Source organism: Schistocerca americana, chromosome X, assembly GCF_021461395.2.
Source record: "Schistocerca americana isolate TAMUIC-IGC-003095 chromosome X, iqSchAmer2.1, whole genome shotgun sequence".
NCBI classification, from domain to species: Eukaryota; Metazoa; Arthropoda; class Insecta; order Orthoptera; family Acrididae; genus Schistocerca; species Schistocerca americana.
Genome location: NC_060130.1, coordinates 714,081,709 through 714,101,507, shown reverse-complemented (window position 1 = coordinate 714,101,507; position 19,799 = coordinate 714,081,709).

The following is a 19,799-nucleotide window of genomic DNA, read 5'->3' as shown; positions in this document are numbered from 1 at the left end:
ATAATGTACAAAAAGTACTGGTTGAGAAATATTAATTATTTAGGAATAAAGGAGATGATGAAGGTTACAGGAGTGAAGGATGTGCTGTAAGGATACCTTCCTACCCCGGCCTCTGATGGGGGTGGTGCTGGGTGAATGGATTGGGCAAGTCTGCACCCCTGTGTCAGGGTATTGGGGATGGGAGTGGCATAGGGGTGGACTAGGATATTATGGAGGTTGGTTGGGCAGCGGAACACCACTTTGGGAGAGGTTGGAAGTATCTTGGGTAGGATGTCTCTCATTTCAGGACATGATGATGGATAACCAAAGCCCTGATGAAGGATGTGGATCAGTCATTCCAGTCTGAAGTGGTATTGGGTGACAGCGGAGTCACTTCTTTGTGGTTGGTTCTTGGGGGTGGATGTAAGGATATGGCATGGAAGATCTGTTCATGAATTAGATCTGAAGGCTATTGCCTGCCTGCGAAGGCCTTTGTGAGACCTTCAGCTTTCTGGATGAGGAAGTTCTCACCACTGAAGATGCATTTACCACGGGTGGACAGGCTGTATAGGTGGAATAGGTGGGAGGTTTCAAAGTGCAGGTGCTGTTAGTGATTGGTGGGACTGATGTGCACTGAGATGTGGGTGGAGCCATCTGAGATGAAAAGATCAACATCTAAGAGAGTGGCATGATGGGTGGAGGAGGACCAGGTGAAGCGGATAGGGAGAAGGTGTTGAGGTTGTGAAGGAATGAAGATAAGGTGTCCTGGCCTTGGTTCCAGATTGTAAAGATGTCATCAATAAACCTGAACAAGACGAGATGTTTGGGGTTTTGGGAAGCTAGGAAAAATGAAATGAAATGATCATATGGCATTGTTGGGCAGGAGGCCTCATGCCACATTGAGTAATTTGTACATCGGTTATGAGAATGAATTGATGATGATGACAACACAACACCCAGTCCCCGAACAGAGAAAATCACCAACCCAGCCGGGAATCGAGCCCAGACTCGCTTGCATGGGAGGTGAGCATGTTAACACTCAGCTATGAAAGCTAGGAATTTTCCTCTAAGTGGTCCATGAAGAGGTTGGCACAGGAGGATGCCATGCAGTTGCCATGGCTGTGCCGCAGATTTGTTTGTATACCTTCCCTTTAAAGGTGAAGTAGTTATGGGTTTGGGATCTGCAGGGCATTGGACGAGGTAGTGTTCAATAGCAGCAAGGCCATGGGTATGAGGGGTGTTGGTCTATAGGGAAGTTCCATCAACAGTGGCAAGCAGGGATCAGGGAGGTGCGGGTGTGGCGATAGTGAAGAGCCAGTGCAGGAAGTGTTTGGTATCTTTAATGTGGAAGGCTAGGTTTTGGACAATTGATTGGATTCGTTGATCAACAGGGCCAAGATTCTTTCAGTGGGGGCACTATAACCAGCCACAATGAGATGCCCAGGACTGTTAGGTTTGTGGATTTTGTGGAGCATGTAGAAGGGGACTACATAGTAACAGTATTTTGCAGAGGTAGGGGAGGTGATGCAGGGATGCCTGTGCCATGGAGCTGTGTTTTTATAGAACCAAGTTTGTGAGGGAAATGGACTGGCTCCCCTCTATTGTCCATCCCTTTTTTCTCTTCTGTTTCTTCCTTCTCACCTTTATGACACACTCCATAACAACCATGACACACATGGTCATATGTAACTTTTGTTACACCCTGTAGTATTAGCTGTGTCCGTTACGACAGCCGTGCTCATAATTCCACATGCTATGCAACTCCTGATAAAAGCATAATACACTTCTAGCAACTTAAAATCCTCCCCACCTCACATATCACTCCCGATCTGCCTGTCCTTGTTTTCTCTTTATTTCTTATGCAGGATGATAAATCATCCATGGTTGAATTTATTTTGCACACTATTAAATAACACCCCAGTCACAATACTACCCCCTGCCCCCAACACAATTCGTCTAATTCCTTACACCCATCAACATTATTCAGCTCCCCCTACAATCACCTAACACCTTGATTCCACATTTTCAATACCAATTTCTTTCCCCAGCGACCACCAAATTCCTCAGCCCCACAGAAGATTCAGTCCTTTCCAAAGGCATCACATTCAGCCCTACTCCCAGGTTTAACCACGTTGGACTTGTGAAAGACCTAATTTCCTTCTCCCACTAGCTACAGTAGAAACACTTCTTTCCCACCAACCCTTCCAACTACAGCCAATCCAATCTGAATACCAAATCCTGCTGTGCCAATTCAAACTACCATGAAATCATGACTCTCCCACATTCCCACCTAATCATCCTCTGGTCACATTGCAGGAATTCCTATCTTCCAGCCTGGCCTCACCATCCTTCCCCAGGTCCCCTCTAAGAACAACAACCTTTCAACAGAAGAAAGGATTGCTCTAGACAACCTAAAAACAGATCCTGACCTGATTGTCCTCCTGACAGACATAGGTTCCACCACTGTTGTGACAAACCAGAGTGACTACCTAGCAGAGTTGCCAGTTGTCCGACACCTCCACCTACAAACTCTGCCAAAGTGACCCCATCCCAAAAGTCCAACATAACTTCCAATCCCTACTCAAATCCTTAGGCTAGAACCTCTCCTTGAATCCATCTCCCAATTCACCCCAAAAACAGCCACACACCCACTTTCTACATGCTCCCCAAAATCCACAAACCTAACAATCGTGCGCACCCCATTGTGGCTGGTTGCAGTGCCTCCACTGAAAGAATTTGGCCCTTGTTGATCAATGTCTCCAACCAATTATCCAAAACCTAGACTCGCACATTATAGATAGATACCAACCACTTCCTGCACCAGCTCTCAACAATTACCACACTCTTACCTCCTGGACCACTACTCGTCACTGTTGATGCATTCTTCCTACACATTAGCATCCTTCATGGCCATGGCCTTGCCAAGATTGAACATTACCTCCCCCAACACCCTGCAAATCTCAAACACATCACTTCATTCCTTGTACACCTAACGAACTACATCCTAACCCATAACTACTTCACCTTTGGAGCAAAGGTATACAAAAAAAATTCGTGGCACAGCCATAGGCACCTGCTTGGCACCGCCACATGCTAACCTCTTCATGGGCCACCTATAGGCAACATTTCTAGCCTCCCAAAACCACAAAGCCCACATCTGGTTCAGGTTTAATGATGACACCTCATTCCTTCACAATGTCAACACCTCCTCTCCCGCTCACTTCACTTGGTCCTCCTCCACCCATCATGCCACTTTGCTAGATGTCGATCAACTCCTCTCAGATGGCTCCATCCACACCAAAGTCCATATCAAATCCACCAATCACCAACAGTATCTGCACTTTGACAGCTGGCACCTGTCGCGCACTTGTTTTTCCTACAAGCGATAAGAAGTGCAATAGTATCGAAGGAAATTGATGGAGATCTGAAATGTGAAATAATTTGGGTGAAGGTCACAGTTAAAGTAAGCTCAGACATGGTAATTTGATGTCTCTATAGGCCCTCTGGCTCAGCATCTGTTGTGGCTGAGCACCTGAAGGATAATTTGGAAAATATTTTGAGTAATTTCCCCACCTTGTTATAGTTCTGGGTTGAGATTTTAATTTGTCGGATATAGACTGGGAGACTCAAACATTCATAACGGGTGGCAGGGACAAAGAATCCAGTGAAATTTTTTGTAAGTGCTTTATCTGAAAACTACCTTGAGCAGTTAAACAGAGAACCGACTCGGGGCGATAGCATATTAGACCTTCTGGTGACAAACAGACCCGAACTATCTGAAACAGTTAACGCAGTACACGGAATCAGCGATCATAAAGTGGTTACTGCATCGATGATTTCAGCCATAAATAGAAATATTAAAAAAGGTAGGAAGATTTTTCTGTTTAGCAAAAGTGACAAAAAGCAGATTACAGAGTACCTGATGTCTCAACACAAAAGTTTTGTCTCAAGTTCAGATAGTGTTGAGGATCAGTGGACAAAGTTCAAAACCATTGTACAATATGCATTAGATGAGTATGTGCCAAGCAAGATCATAAGAGATGGAAAAGAGCCATCATGGTACAACAACCGAGTTAGAAAACTGCTGCGGAAGCAAAGGGAACTTCACAGCAAACATAAACATAGCCAAAGCCTTGCAGACAAACAAAAATTACGCAAAGCAAAATGTAGTGTGAGGAGGGCTATGCAAGAGGCATTCAATGAATACGAAAGTAAAGTTCTATGTACTGACTTGGCAGAAAATCCTAAGAAATTTTGGTCTTATATCAAAGCGGTAGGTGGATCAAAACAAAATGTCCAGACACTCTGTGACCAAAGTGGTACTGAAACAGAGGATGACAGACTAAAGGCCAAAATAATAAATGTGTTTTTCCAAAGCTGTTTCACAGAGGAAGACTGCACTGTAGTTCCTTCTCTAGATTGTCGCACAGATGACAAAATGGTAGATATCGAAATAGACGACAGAAGGCTAGAGAAACAATTAAAGTCACGCAAAAGAGGAAAGGCCACTGGACCTGATGGGATACCAGTTTGATTTTACACAGAGTATGCGAAGGAACTTGCCCCCCTTCTTGCAGCGGTGTACCGTAGGTCTCTAGAAAAGCGTAGCATTCCAAAGGATTGGAAAAGGGTGCTGGTCATCCCCATTTTCAAGAAGGGACATCGAACAGATGTGCAGAACTATAGACCTATATCTCTAAGGTCGATCAGTTGTAGAATTTTGGAACATGTATTATGTTTGAGTATAATGACTTTTCTGGAGACTAGAAATCTACTCTGTAGGAATCAGCACGGGTTTTGAAAAAGACGATCGTGTGAAACCCAGCTCACGCTATTCGTCCACGAGACTCAGAGGGCCATAGACATGGGTTCCCAGGTAGATACCGTGTTTCTTGACTTCCGCAGGGCGTTCGATACAGTTCCCCACAGTCGTTTAATGAACAAGGTAAGAGCATATGGACTATCAGACCAATTGTGTGATTGGATTTAAGAGTTCCTAGATAACAGAACGCAGCATGTCATTCTCAATGGAGAGAAGTCTTCCAAAGTAAGTTGCTATTCACAATATACATAAATGACCTTGGGGATGACATCGGAAGTTCACTGAGGCTTTTTGCGGATGATGCTGTAGTGTATCGAGAGGTTGTAACGATGGAAAATTGTACTGAAATGCAGGAGGATCTGCAGCAAATTGACGCATGGTGCAGGGAATGGCAATTGAATCTCAATGTAGACAAGTTTAATGTGCTGCGAATACACAGAAAGAAAGATCCCTTATCATTTAGCTACAATATAGCAGGTCAGCAACTGGAAGCAGTTAATTCCATAAATTATCTGGGAGCATGCATTAGGAGTGATTTAAAATGGAATGATCATATAAAGTTGATCGTCGGTAAAGCAGATGCCAGACAGATTCATTGGAAGAATCCTAAGGAAATGCAATCCGAAAACAAAGGAAGTAGGTTACAGTACGCTTATTCGCCCACTGCTTGAATACTGCTCAGCAGTGTGGGATCTGTACCAGATAGGGTTGATAGAAGAGATAGAGAAGATCCAACGGAGAGCAGCGCGCTTTGTTACAGAATCATTTAGTAATCACGAAAGTGTTACGGAGATGATAGATGAACTCTAGTGGAAGACACTGCAGGAGAGACGCTCAGTAGCTCGGTATGGGCTTTTGTTGAAGTTTCGAGAACATACCTTCATCGAGGAGTCAAGCAGTATATTGCTCCCTCCTACGTATATCTCATGAAGAGACCATGAGGATAAAATCAGATAGATTAGAGCCCACACAGAGGCATACCGACAATCCTTCTTTCCACGAACAATACGAGACTGGAGTAGGAGGGAGAACCGATAGAGGTACTCAAGGTACCCTCTGCCACACACCGTCGGGCGGCTTGCAGAGTATGGATGTAGATGTAGATGTAGAAGCATGAAAAAGGAAATGCATTCCAAAAGCTAGCCAAGCCCTGTACCTTTTGCTTGTGTACCTATTAACAACACAGCACTTCTGCCTTTCAGTGAGTGGTCTCCTTTATTTCTACTTGTTTTAGTTGGTCCTTGTACTTAGGTAATCATTGTTGTTACAACTGCCCCGTGGTAACTGATACCAGATTTGAGCTTACTGTCTAAGCAACAGATACATCACTCCAATTTCTTATTAACCTATCTTTCAGATATTCACTTAGATTCACCCTAAATTCTGAAGATGTTCAATTTTTTGTTTTAGTTGACTTTCTGTGACTATTATTAAGTGAGCTTCACTGCTTTTTAAGAGAATTTCAAACTGTGTGAGTTTGTTCAAATATTTTGGCAGTTGATCATGAAATAGTCTGATCTTTGTGGGCATTTCCTTGGATGATAAATGAAGTTTCCTGCAGATATCGTTATCCACACTGAGTGGAGAATTCCCTAATTTAAAAATGAGAAAAAAGTTGTGTTCACTCCATAGACCACCCAACAAAGGAACATTAGACGAAAAGTACATGTAGTCACACGTTTTTGTACAGTGATAGGGAGAGTGTAATGAATAACATACTAAAAATCCTGATAATTGAATTGTGAGTGTGGGGGTGGGGAGGAGTTTAAAGATGACTTTTTTATATTTCTCTTGAATAGTTCCAAAACCATGGCTTCTAGCAAAAATGTTTCCCAGTGCAATATTAAATTACTCTAAATTTCCTACAAAAGAGGTCTTATTCAGTTTTGTTGGGGATAGAAAAATCACAATTATTAAAAGTTATGTTTTAATGATATAATATTAATGTATATTATTAAGTAATGTAGGTTAATAACAAATATTAAGAGTTTGTACCACATCTAAGTGCAGTAGAACCATATTAAGGGATAAACTGTGATCTGGTGGTCTAGCAGAGTGAGAAGTTAGAAGTGAGGGGTAGATTCATAAGGGAAAGTAGATTGCTGGCTTGTTTTATGCTCTTCTCTCCTTTGTAGGTTTGCAAAATGAAGAGCATGCAGGCAATTTCCCACTCTTCCTACTGCACTACATCACAAAAAGCAATGATAGGGTGTTTCTCAAGGTTATAGTGACCCTTCCGCGGCTCGCCTTATGAATCACAGTATCAAATCTAGCAGCCTACCTCTGAATTGCCTAAAAGTCTTCTTTTAATCTGTCCTGGTACAGATCCAAAACACTCAAGCAGTGCTCAAGAATAGGTCACACTTGCAACCTAATGCAGTCTCTTTTACAGATAAAACACACTTTCCTAGACTTCTTCCAATAAACCAAAGTTGACCATCCACCTTTTGTACTACAATCCCCACATGCTCATTCCATTTCACATTGCTTTGGAACATTACACCCAGATATGTAAAAGATGTGACTGTGTGAAGTAGGAGACTACTAATGCTGTACATGAAGTGGGTTTGTTTTTCTTACTTATCAGCATCCGATGTATATTTCACCCCTGTGCTGTTTGTGGGAAACCCACAATTCTCAACCTTATAGAGAAAGTATAAGAAATTGCAGCCTATCTTGTCACAGAACCTTTGAAGTCTCTGATTCAATCCTACTATTCAACTCAGAACATGGGGGCCACAATCAGTTCTAGGAATAAAGTGACAAATTTTGTGTTTTGTTGAGACCCCATGAGCAAGGACAGTTTTCTGCACCTTCTCTGCCAGTCACGGGAATGGTCAGAACCCAAATGAATAGCATTGTTTGTTCCAATGTGAACCATGATCTGCAACTGTTGCACCCTGTTCTCTCATGTTGTTCATGTTGAATGAAGCCTCTACACATACACACAGAGAGCAAAAGGTGATCCTTCCCTAAGAAATACCACTGTTTACCATATATTTGAACTGTCAATGACCAAAAGATACTTACTCTTATGTGCTTGCTTCCACTGATGCATCACACAGCATATTTCCCAACAGGTGAAATGTCGCACTGGTTCAGTGTCCATTTCAGAGGGAGTCAGCCCTCACACTTTTTAGTAAGGGGTATGGGACAGTACCTTAGTTTTCACTGGTTCCTGCCTCCACTGTACAAGTCCCCAAGATCTATTGCTGATTTGACTCACCACTCACAGTCAAGCTGATGTGTGGTGAAGGCTACACTATTTCTTGGAGAGGAGATAATATCCATGGAAGAGGATGGTACCATACTAAAGGTACCTCCAGTATCCTCTACACAAAACTCTGATTAGTTTGACCAACACATCCATTTCCAGTTGCTTTCAAACATAATGTTTTTCATTCCTTGCCTGAATAGAAGATAATGAGAAATCTGGTCGCTAGTGAAGGGAAAATAATTTTCTGAACCAAACTTGTAACGTTTGTTCTGTTGTTGTTGTTGTTGTTGTACTGAAACATTAACAGATATGTTTATTTTTTAAGATAACTACTACCTGTCAAAAATGAAAGCTTTAGGCAGCATCTCATATTGTTGCCATATAACACTGGACAATCAGTTCATTAAAAGTGCACCACACACTGAGAACACTGAGTAACCCCACACAACTCTGAAACTCAGGAAACTGATGTGCAGTATCATCATTACTGGATCAACATCATTTGGGCCCTGTGCAATTGTACAGATATAAGCCAATTTTGGTACAAGCCACCTGGAAGTAATCCAACAACAATCTATTATATACAGGGTGTTACAAAAAGGTACGGCCAAACTTTCAGGAAACATTCCTCACACACAAAGAAAGAAAATATGTTGTGCAGACATGTGTCCGGAAATGCTTACTTTCCATGTTCGAGCTCATTTTATCACTTCTCTTCAAATCACATTAATCATGGAATGGAAACACACAGCAACAGAACGTACCAGCGTGACTTCAAACACTTTGTTACAGGAAATGTTCAAAATGTCCTCTGTTAGCGAGGATACATGCATCCACCCTCCATCGCATGGAATCCCTGATGCGCTGATGCAGCCCTGTAGAATGGGGTATTGTATCACAGCCAGCCACAATACAAGCACGAAGAGTCTCTACATTTGGTACCAGGGTTGCATAGACAAGAGCTTTCAAATGCCCCCATAAATGAAAGCCAAGAGGGTTGAGGTCAGGAGAGCATCGAGGCCATGGAATTGGTCCACCTCTACCAATCCATCGGTCACTGAATCTGTTGTTGAGAAGCGTATGAACACTTCGACTGAAATGTGCAGGAGCTCCATCGTGCATGAACCACATGTTGTGTCGTACTTGTAAAGGCAAATGTTCTAGCAGCACAGGTAGAGTATCCTGTATGAAATCATGATAAGGGGCTCCACTGAGCGTAGGTGGAAGAACATGGGGCCCAATCAAGACATCACCAACAATGCCTGCCCAAACGTTCACAGAAAATCTGTGTTGATGACGTGATTGCACAATTGTGTGTGGATTCTCGTCAGCCCACACATGTTTATTGTGAAAATTTACAATTTGATCATGTTGGAATGAAGCCTAATCTGTAAAGAGAACATTTGCGCTGAAATAGGATTGACACATTGTTGGATGAACCATTCACAGAAGTGTACCCGTGGAGGCCAATCAGCTGCTGATAGTGCCTGCACACACTGTACATGGTACGGAAACAACTGGTTCTCCCATAGCACTCTCCATACAGTGATGTGCTCAATGTTACCTTGTACAGCAGCAACTTCTCTGACACAGACATTAGGGTTACTGTCAACTGCACGAAGAATTGCCTCGTCCATTGCAGGTGACCTCATCGTTCTAGGTCTTCCCCAGTTGCGAGTCATAGGCTGGAATGTTCCGTGCACCCTAAGACGCTGATCAATTGCTTCGAAAGTCTTCCTGTCGGGACACCTTCGTTCTGGAAATCTGTCTCAATACAAATGTACTGCGCCACGGCTATTGCCCCGTGCTAATCCATACATCAAATGGGCATCTGCCAACTCCGCATTTGTAAACATGGCACTGACAGCAAAACCACATTCGTGATGAACACTAACCTGTTGATGCTATGTACTGATGTGCTTGATGCTAGTACTGTAGAGCAATGAGTCGCATGTCAACACAAGCACCGAAGTCAACATAACCTTCCTTCAATTGGGCCAACTGGTGGTGAATCGAGGAAGTACAGTACATACTGATGAAACTAAAATGAGCTCTAACATGGAAATTAAGCATTTCTGGACACGTGTCCTCATAACATCTTTTCTTTATTTGTGTGTGAGGAATTTTTCCTGAAAGTTTGGCCGTACCTTTTTGTAACACCCTGTATATGACCATAAAATGCAGTAACATAACATTGCTTGTATGGTATTTCTGACTGCCAAATATATTTATTTCATCAGCCTGAAATGCGCAAAATAAGAACAAATGTATTTCATTTGTGTCATTTCTTTTTCCTGATGCTCATCATGTTTCAGTTTAATATCCACTTTTAATGACATTTTTTTCTGTTCCTCATATAATACAAATTTTTCAGGTAGTATCTCTTATTTATAGTAATGTAACTAATTTAAATGGAAATAAATGTGTGCCATTACTTCAACAATTTTAGAACTTTTGATAAATTCTTTTATGTTACGTATTATGTAGTTTTCCTCTGAGGTAGGATCCAAAATTTTATCTCTGCTGCTGTGAAAAACTAGCCAAGAAATACATCAAAGCTTAGAACTTCCTGATAGATTAAATGAAATGCCAGACAGGTCATCAAATTTAAGCCATTACTGTCCATTGGAAGATTCTACCACATCATCATCATCATCATCATCATCATCATCATCTAAATCATCTAAGACTGATTATGCCTTTCAGTGTTCAGTCCCCCTTATAAAATTCCTCCATGATCCCCTATTCAATGCTAACATTGGTGCCTCTTCTGATGTTAAGCCTATTACTTCAAAATCATTCTTAACCGAATCCAGGTACCTTCTCCTTTGTCTACCCCAACTCATCCTACCCTCTACTGCTAAACCCATGAGTCTCTAGGGTAACCTTGCTTCTCCCATGTGTGTAACATGACCACACCATCTAAGCCTGTTCGCCCTGACTGCTACATCTATAGAGTTCATTCCCAGTTTTTCTTTGATTTCCGCATTGTGGACACCCTCCTGCCATTGTTCCCATCTACTAGTACCTGCAACCATCCTAGCTACTTTCATATCCGTAACCTCAACCTTATTGATAAGGTAACCTGTATCCACCCAGCTTTCGCTCCCATACAACAAAGTTGGTCAAAAGATTGAACGGTGCACAGATAACTCAGTCTTGGTACTGACTTCCTTCTTGCAGAAGAGAGTAAATTGTAACTGAGTGCTCACTGCATTAGCTTTACTATGCCTCACTTCCAGTTCTTTCACTGTGTTGTCATCCTGTGAGAATATGCGTCCTAAGTACTTGAAACTGTCCACCTGTTCTAACTTTGTTCCTCCTCTTTGGCACTCAGTCTGTTTATATCTCTTTCCCACTGACATTACTTTCATTTTGGAGATGCTAATCTTCATACCATAGTCCTTGCATTTCTGATCTAGCTCTGAAATATTATTTTGCAAACTTTCAATCGAATCTGCCATCACAACTAAGTCATCCGCATATGCGAGACTGCTTATTTTGTGTTCACATATCTTAATCTCACCCAGCCAGTCTATTGTTTTCAACATATGATCCATAAATAATATGAACTACAGTGGAGACAGGTTGCAGCCTTGTCTTACCCCTGAAACTACTCTGGACGATGAACTCAATTTACCGTCAACTCTAGCTGCTGCCTGACTATCTATGTAAAGACCTTTAATTGCTTGCGAAAGTTTGCCTCCTATTCCATAATCTCGTAGAACAGATAATAACTTCCTCCTAGGAACCCGGTCATATGCCTTTTCTAGATCTATAAAGCATAGATACAATTCCCTGTTCCACTCGTAACACTTCTCCATTATTTGCCGTAAGCCAAAGATCAGGTCCTGACAACCTCTAAGAGGCCTATACCCACACTGATTTTCATCCAATTTGTCCTCAACTAATACTCACACTTTCCTTTCAACAATACCTGAGAAGATTTTACCTACAATGCTGATTAAAGAGATACCTCTGTAGTTGTTACAATCTTTTTTGTTTCCATGTTTAAAGATTGGTGTGATTACTGCTTACATCCAGTCTGATGGAACCTGTCCCGACTCCCACACCATTTCAATTATCCTGTGTAGCCATTTAAGACCTGACATTCCACTGTATTTGATGAGTTCCAACTTAATTTCATCCACCCCAGCCGCTTTATTGCACTGCAATCTATTGACCATTTTCTCCACTTCCTCAAATGTGAACTTATTTCCATCATCATTCCTATCCCACTGTACATCGAAATCTGAAACATTACTGATCATTTTTTCAACTACATTGAGCAACTCTTCATAATATTCCCTCCATCTGCCCAAGGCATCAACAGGATTCACCAGCAGTTTTCCTGACCTGTCCAAAATACTTGTTATTTCCTTCTTACTTCCCTTTCAAAGACTGCTAATTACACTCCAGAATGGTTATCCAGCAGCTTGACCCAAAGTTTCCAACCTGTTCCCAAAGTCTTCCCAAGATTTCTTCTTAGATGCTGCAATGATCCGTTTGGCTTTGTTTCTTTCTTTAACATAACTTCCTCTGTCTACCTGAGTTCTAGTATGTAGCCATTTTTGATACGCCTTCTTTTTTCCTTTTACAGGCTGCCTTGACTGTGTCATTCCACCAAGCTGTTTACTTCATCCTACCTTTACGTACTACTGTTCCAAGACACTCTTTAGCCACTTCTAGTACTGTGGCCCTGTACCTTGTCCATTCCTTTTCCAATGACTGTAATTGCCAACATTCAACTAGCTGGTACCTTTATGAGATCACTGTTATGTACTTGTGCCTGATTTCCTTATCCTCCTACATATGGACCTGACCTCCTGCACTTTCGGCCTCACAATACCAATTTCACTGCAGATTAATTAGTGGTCAGTGTCATCAATGAATCCCCTGAATACATGTGTGTCCCTCACAGCCTTCCTGAATCCCTGATCTGTTATTATATAGTCAATGACAGATCTGGTTCCCCTGCCTTCCCTAGTATACTGGTGAATGTTCTTATGTTTAAAAAAGGAATTTGTGATTACTAAGCCCATACTAACACAGAAATCCAAGAGTTGTTTCCTGTTCCTGTTGGCCTCCATATCCTCTCCAAATTTACCCATAACCTTTTCATACCCTTCTGTTCGATTTCCAATCCTGGCATTAAAATCACCCATGAGCAGAACACTGTCCTTGTCCTTTACTCTAACAACTACATCACTGAATGCGTCCTAAAGAGATGTCAATTAGAGATGGGACTCCATCACCTCCAAAGGTCCGAGGTATTTTGCTCTGATTGTTGCCAGCATCATATTTAAAGTACCAGGGAAGCAGGTTGCTAGCTTTACTTGCTCCGGGTCTCATTGAGTTTTACCCCTAACAGTTGAGGTACTAACCGGTGGATTTGGTAGTCTTTGCCGTCTGAGCACAAAGGTGACCACGACTCAGAGTATGTCCGAGATGCCCAGCCTTATTTCAAAGTAACTGTTATCCTGACTGTCAGGACCACTTACTTGGCCACTCATACGTTGCCCGTGGTTCATGAACTAAGTTACACAAGCAAACATAAACGACCAAATTAAAGCTTCAATCTGACATTATGTCTCCCACAATCTGAAAACAAAGTGAGGGTCCAAGTTTGACTCAGTCCAGCATCCACATTTAATCTCTTGTAAATTTCATTACAGAATTTCATCGTAGACACCAAAATTTGCTAACTGTCCAAACCTATGTCACTCTTGTCACTATCACTTTTGAGTAAATGCTTTGTCACACTCCCAGTCAAGGAAAGAAGTATTTACTACTCTAAGTTATTCTATCACTTCTTTTAAACATGTCCATGAGGACAACTAATTAGTCACTAGCACAATGAGCAGGGCTGTAAAAAAGACAATTGTTCAGTTATATCAAAAGGAAAATGCACTCAAGAATAGTATAAAATGTTTGAGATGGAATTGCTGGCCATAACTTACTTTACTGCTGATACATGTATATTAAAGTACATAACCTATCCAAGCTTCCAGAACTAACAGTTTCTTCTTTATTGAGGAGAGGGAGGTAGCTTGAGGAAGATTAGAAAGGATGGCAAGGTCACTCTTACCAGACATTAAAAGAGAGGCGTTGTGCATCACAGAAATATTTACTATTGAAATTTCAGGAAAACACTTTTCAGGAGGAGTTGGACAACATATTACTGTCACCTCCCCCCCCCCCCCCCCCCCCCCCCCCCTGTATACCAATGACATTTTTTCTGTTTCTCATATAATACAAATTTTTCAGGTAGTACCTCTTATTTATATTAATGTAACTAATTGAAATGGAAAGAAATGTGTGCCATTACTTCAGGAATTTTAGAACTGACCATGAGGAGAAAATTTGAGAAATTAGAGCCAATACAGAGCCAACTTTGAAATTGTGTCTGAGTGTGAAGTTATCTGGATGTGTCTAACCAGCCCAGGTGAATTCATCATCAGATGTTTTCCCAGCAACTCAATTATGTTATATCAGTTGGTAGACTCATTCAAAGAAAGCATGTGTTCAGCAATTCAGAAGTACCATGATCACCCAATGTTAATGCAGTTTTGTTGGATAAAGACATGGTTGGAGACTGTGGAAGTTATGTGAAACAAGTAGTTCATGGTGAACAGCAACCAGGCACAAATTGGTTTTAGGTTACTTTATTCAAAAATCACCATTACTGGTTTTGAATTTTTTGCAGTTGACCATCAAATGGTTTTTCCATGTTTTCATCGAACAAATTATACACTGGTTTCCCCTGAGTTGCCATAGAATTATTGTTTATCCTAGGGCAACTCAGAGGAAATAACTGTATAATTTGTTTTCATGAAGAAAAAAAAAAAAAAAAAAAAAAAAAAACATCTGATGGCGAATTGTGAAAAGTTCAAAATCAGCAACAGTCCTTTCAGAATAAAGTAATTTTAACCAATTTGTAGCTGGTTGCTGTACATTATCAACAGTTTATGTCATCCAGTGTTAGTTGGAGGTGACTGTAACCTACCAAGTATTGACTAGGATGCCTATGGATTCATTGCAGGTAGTATGGACAGATAGTCTTGTGTAGTAGTTCTGAGAACATTTTCCAAAAACTGTCTTGAGCAGCTAGTTCAACAAACTTACACACAATGAAATTACTTTAGACTTAGTAGCTACAAACAGGCCTGACCTTATCAACAGTGCCAGTATAGAGACAGGTTTCAGTGGTCATGATGCCATCCCAGTAATGATAGTTACTACAGTTAATAAATCTGTCCAGAAGGCTAGAAGGGTTTTTATGCTGGAAAGAGCAGATAAGCAGTTACTAGCATCCTACTTAGACAATGATGGACATCATTTAGTGCCAATATGATGGGCATAGAGGAATTATGAGCAAAGTTTAAACAGATTGTAAATAATGTTCTGGAGGAGTATGTGCTGGGTAGGTGGATGAAGGGTGGAAAATACTCACTGGGGTTTAATAATAAAATTCAGAAAACGCTGAGGATACAAGATGAATGCAGAAATGTCACCAGATAAAAGTAAGTAGAAATTTGTGCATCTGTACAAAGACTCATGTTCGAAGCATACAAAACCTCCACCATCATTTGTCAGTGAAAAGCTCTTGCAGAGAACCAAAAAGAATTCTGGTCCTCATTTCTGAATATAATTTGAGTGCAACAGCTTTCCTGGATGGTTGTAAATTCAGGGACTTTGTTACAAATGCTTTGACAATTTTCTGTTAATATCTTGACATTCAAAGAGTCTTTACTTTGTGTATGATCTGGTTTTGCTCTCTGCGTATCACCTGTTGAGCATTTATCAAAGAACCTCAAACTATCACCTAGCTTAAAAAGTGCACTAAGCAGGTCAAAGCCTTTTATTTGGTTGCTTGAAGAACCAATCTGGTGTGGCAATAGAAGATTGCAATAGGAAAGCTTAAGCTTTAAATTTAACATTTAAAAGATCATTAACACAGTAGGATCTTACTGATATACCATCATTTGACTGTCTCACATACTACCTTATGGAGGACATATATACAGGTGTTCCTGGCACTGAGAAGTAGCAGAAATAGTTGAAAACAAGTAAGTCACCAGACCTGAATGGAACTTCAATTTAGTTTTACAGAGAGTGCTCTTCAGCATTGGTCCCTTACTTAGCTTGCATTTATCATGACTCTCTCACCCAATACAAAGTCCTATGCAACTGGAAAAAGCAGAGGTGGCTCCTGTACATAAGAAGGGTAAACAAACAGACTTGCAAAATTACAGATTAATAGTCTTAACATTGATTTCTGCTGAATTCTTGAGCATATTCTAACAGGAATATTGCTAGATCTGCCAGGGGTGGATGCTGAGGTAAAGGTGGGCCTTAGACAGAAAGCAGAAATAATTAGAAGTAGATGTACTCTGAGTGACTTGACTTTAATGCAGCAAGTTCAACTGTATTCCATAAATCCACTAGTCAGAGCTTAGTCATCATAATCAACATAGTACAGAGAGACTATGAATAAAACTGCTAATGCACTCAAGGCACTCCACTATCAAACTGGACGAGGTCAGTGCTGCATCTTCCTTAAGCTGCCTAGATGGTGGTGCTGCTTGCATATACAGCAGGTGCAGCCCTCAGGATTGCTGCAGATGGATGAGGCTGTCACATGGTTTACTGCCAACCTCGGGATGTGTTTTGCCTGGTGTGGTAATGTACGACACCACAAATTAATAGATTTCCTGAGACAGCGAAAACGTCTGTCCACAAATCAGCATTGATTTATAAGGAATTTCTGGTACAAAAGTTAGCTTGTCTTTTTCTTTCATGACATCCTGCAACTCATGGATGAAGGATAACAGGTAGATTCCACATTTCTAGATTTCCAGAAAGCATTTGATGCAGTGTTCAACTATCCAGTTGAACACTGCAGTTAATGATAGTCTGAGCATATGGAATAGATTCTCAGATGTGTGAGGAGCTTGATGACTTCTTAAGTATTGGGAGCTTGAATTAATTCTCACTGTTGATGAAGGGAGGGGAGTACATGTACTAGTGCAACACAGTGAACAGCAAAACAGGACATATTTAGCAACAGTAACATAAGGCTTTCAGATCAGTGTGTGACTTGGAAGTGGAGTGAAAAGAACATGTCTGTTTAGTGTCTTCAACATGTTGGGTTTTGTACCTAAAAACAGCACTTGCAGGAAGTGTTACTCTTGTGCTCTCATCCCAGGAAATCTACTGCAGAAAGTCATTTTCTGTTAGTGAAAGCGTATGGATAACATGCCCCATCAGAAACAATTACAGAGATTGGTTTTGACAATTCAAACACAACAATTTTGAAGTGAGTGAGAAAACACATCCTGATCAGTGTGGTGTACCACAAGCTGCTGCAATTGGGTCAGACAGTGAATGCCGAATACTACAAAGCACAATAACTCAATTTGAATCATACTCTTAAAGACAAATGCCCACAATATACTCAGAGACATGGCAATGCCAAACTACGTCACAAATGGAGTCAAGGAAACATCAAAGGGACTTCGATGGAATGTCTTATACCACCCACCATACTGATCAGACATCACCCCTTCCAATCACCACTTGTTTTGATCCAGGCAGCGGGCTTTCGGAACAGCACTTCAGATCTCTTAACAATCTTGAAACTGGCTCCACAGGTGGACCACCTCAAAAGAATCTGAATTTTTAATTCTGGAATTCATCTGTTGCCAAAAAGTGGGAAAAGATTGTAGCTGCTGAAGGACACTGCTTTCAGTAAATTACCTTATACCATTCTATTAAAATAAACATGTGTTTTCTATTCAACAAGCAGCAAGAATTAACTCAAGTACCCGATGGTAGTACCTAGTACACTGTCCAGGATCCAGGATGGTGAATGTTCTTTAGGGACAAGAGTATTGTCAGGAATGCCCCAGAGAAGTGTAACAAAACCACTCAGCCTCTACACACATCAATGATCAGAAGGATAGGGTGAGTGGCAACCTACAATTGTTTGCTGATGATGCTGTAGTGTACAGGAAAGTGTCCTAATTGAGTGAGTATAAGAGGATACATGACGACTTAGACAATATTATTATTTGGTGTTATGAATGGCATCTTGTTCTAAATGTGGAAAGATGTAAGTTAATGGAGATGAATAGGAGAAAAAATCCTGTAATGTTCAAATATAGTATTAGAGTGTGCTGCTTGACACAACCACATTGATTAAATATTTAGGCACAACACTACAAAGCAATATGAAATGGAAAAGTCATTTATGGTTGGTAGTATGGAATGTGAATGGATGACTTTGGTTTACTGGAAGAATTCTAGAAATGTGTAATTCATTCATAAAGGAGACTGTGTATAGAACACTAGTATGACCATTCTTCAGTTTCTCAAATGTTCAGAATCCCCACTAGGTATGATTAAAGGACATCAAAGCAATTCAGAGGCACACTGCTAGATTTGTTACTGGTAAATTCAGTCAACTGACGAGTATTATGGAAATGGTTCATGAATGCAAGTGGGAGTCCCTGAAGGGAAGTTGATGATGTTCTCGTGAAACGCTATTAATAACATCTAGAGAACCAGCATTTGCAACTGACTGCAGAATGTTTCTACTGCCACCAACATATATTTTGTGCAAGGACTAAAAAAACAAAAGAAGAGAAATTAAGGCTCATATGGAGGCAAGTAGCAGTCTTTTTTCCCTAATTCCATTTGCAACTGAAACAGGAAAGGGGATGATTAGTAGTGTTACAACGTGCCCTCCACCATACACCATATGGTGGCTTGCGGAGTATGTATGTAGATGTAGGAAATAAATAGGAATGTGCTTCTTGTGTGCTGGCACAGGGTAATTTGACAGCTAAACACTGTGTTGGCAATGGTTGACATGTTTCAGACTATTTCTATAAGTTGCAGCAATACTGGGCCACCTGTCAGAAATATATCACAGCTTTAGTTGCTGCTACAATTTCCTTGAAATCCTGACATCATTGCATTTTCTGAATCATGGTGTATGATAGTTTTGTCCTCACTCAATGGGCAGTGATGGAATCATATATGATATGTGGAAAGATACTTTCCCACTGTCCATGAAAGGGTTAAGTGTAGATTTATTTATTGTGCTGTGAATGATTTTTTGCACAGTTCTTTGTGAGGCTATGAGGGGCAGTCTTATAGTGCCGCCATGCACTAATAATGAAGGTACACGACTTGATATGTATTTTGTTCCATTGTGAAATTTAACTCAGAATGTTTGTGTATTTGTTAAAATACCACACTTTACTTATTGTTTAGTGTTGCCGTATTTTTTTCAGTCATTTATTTACATATATCTTAGAACGGAGGCATTGGTATTGGTGGAAAATCGGTAAAATTATAGAAAATGGCAATGACAGATGGGTATGCTACAGCTAATGTCATACCACCACTATTTTATAACAACTCTGCAACATACTGTAACGTCAGGGTGTCTTACATTGTAAATTATATCACCATTTAGCAGAATATGTAACTTTTGAAATTATGGTAGTTATGGTAATATTTACCACCATTTTTAAGTAGGATAACTGTGCTGCTGATGTTCGTCTCAGTATGGTGAACTGACCTAGTATGATGGAGATCTAGTAATAAAGGGAGGACGGGAAGTGTGAGAAGCCGGATTCTTATTGACCCAGGTGGGAAGTGGGCATAACCTCAGCATGTGATTGTGGTTGTTGTTGTTGTCGTCGTCTTCAGTCCAGAGACTGGTTTGATGCAGCTCTCCATGCTACTCTTCATCTCTGAATAACTACTACA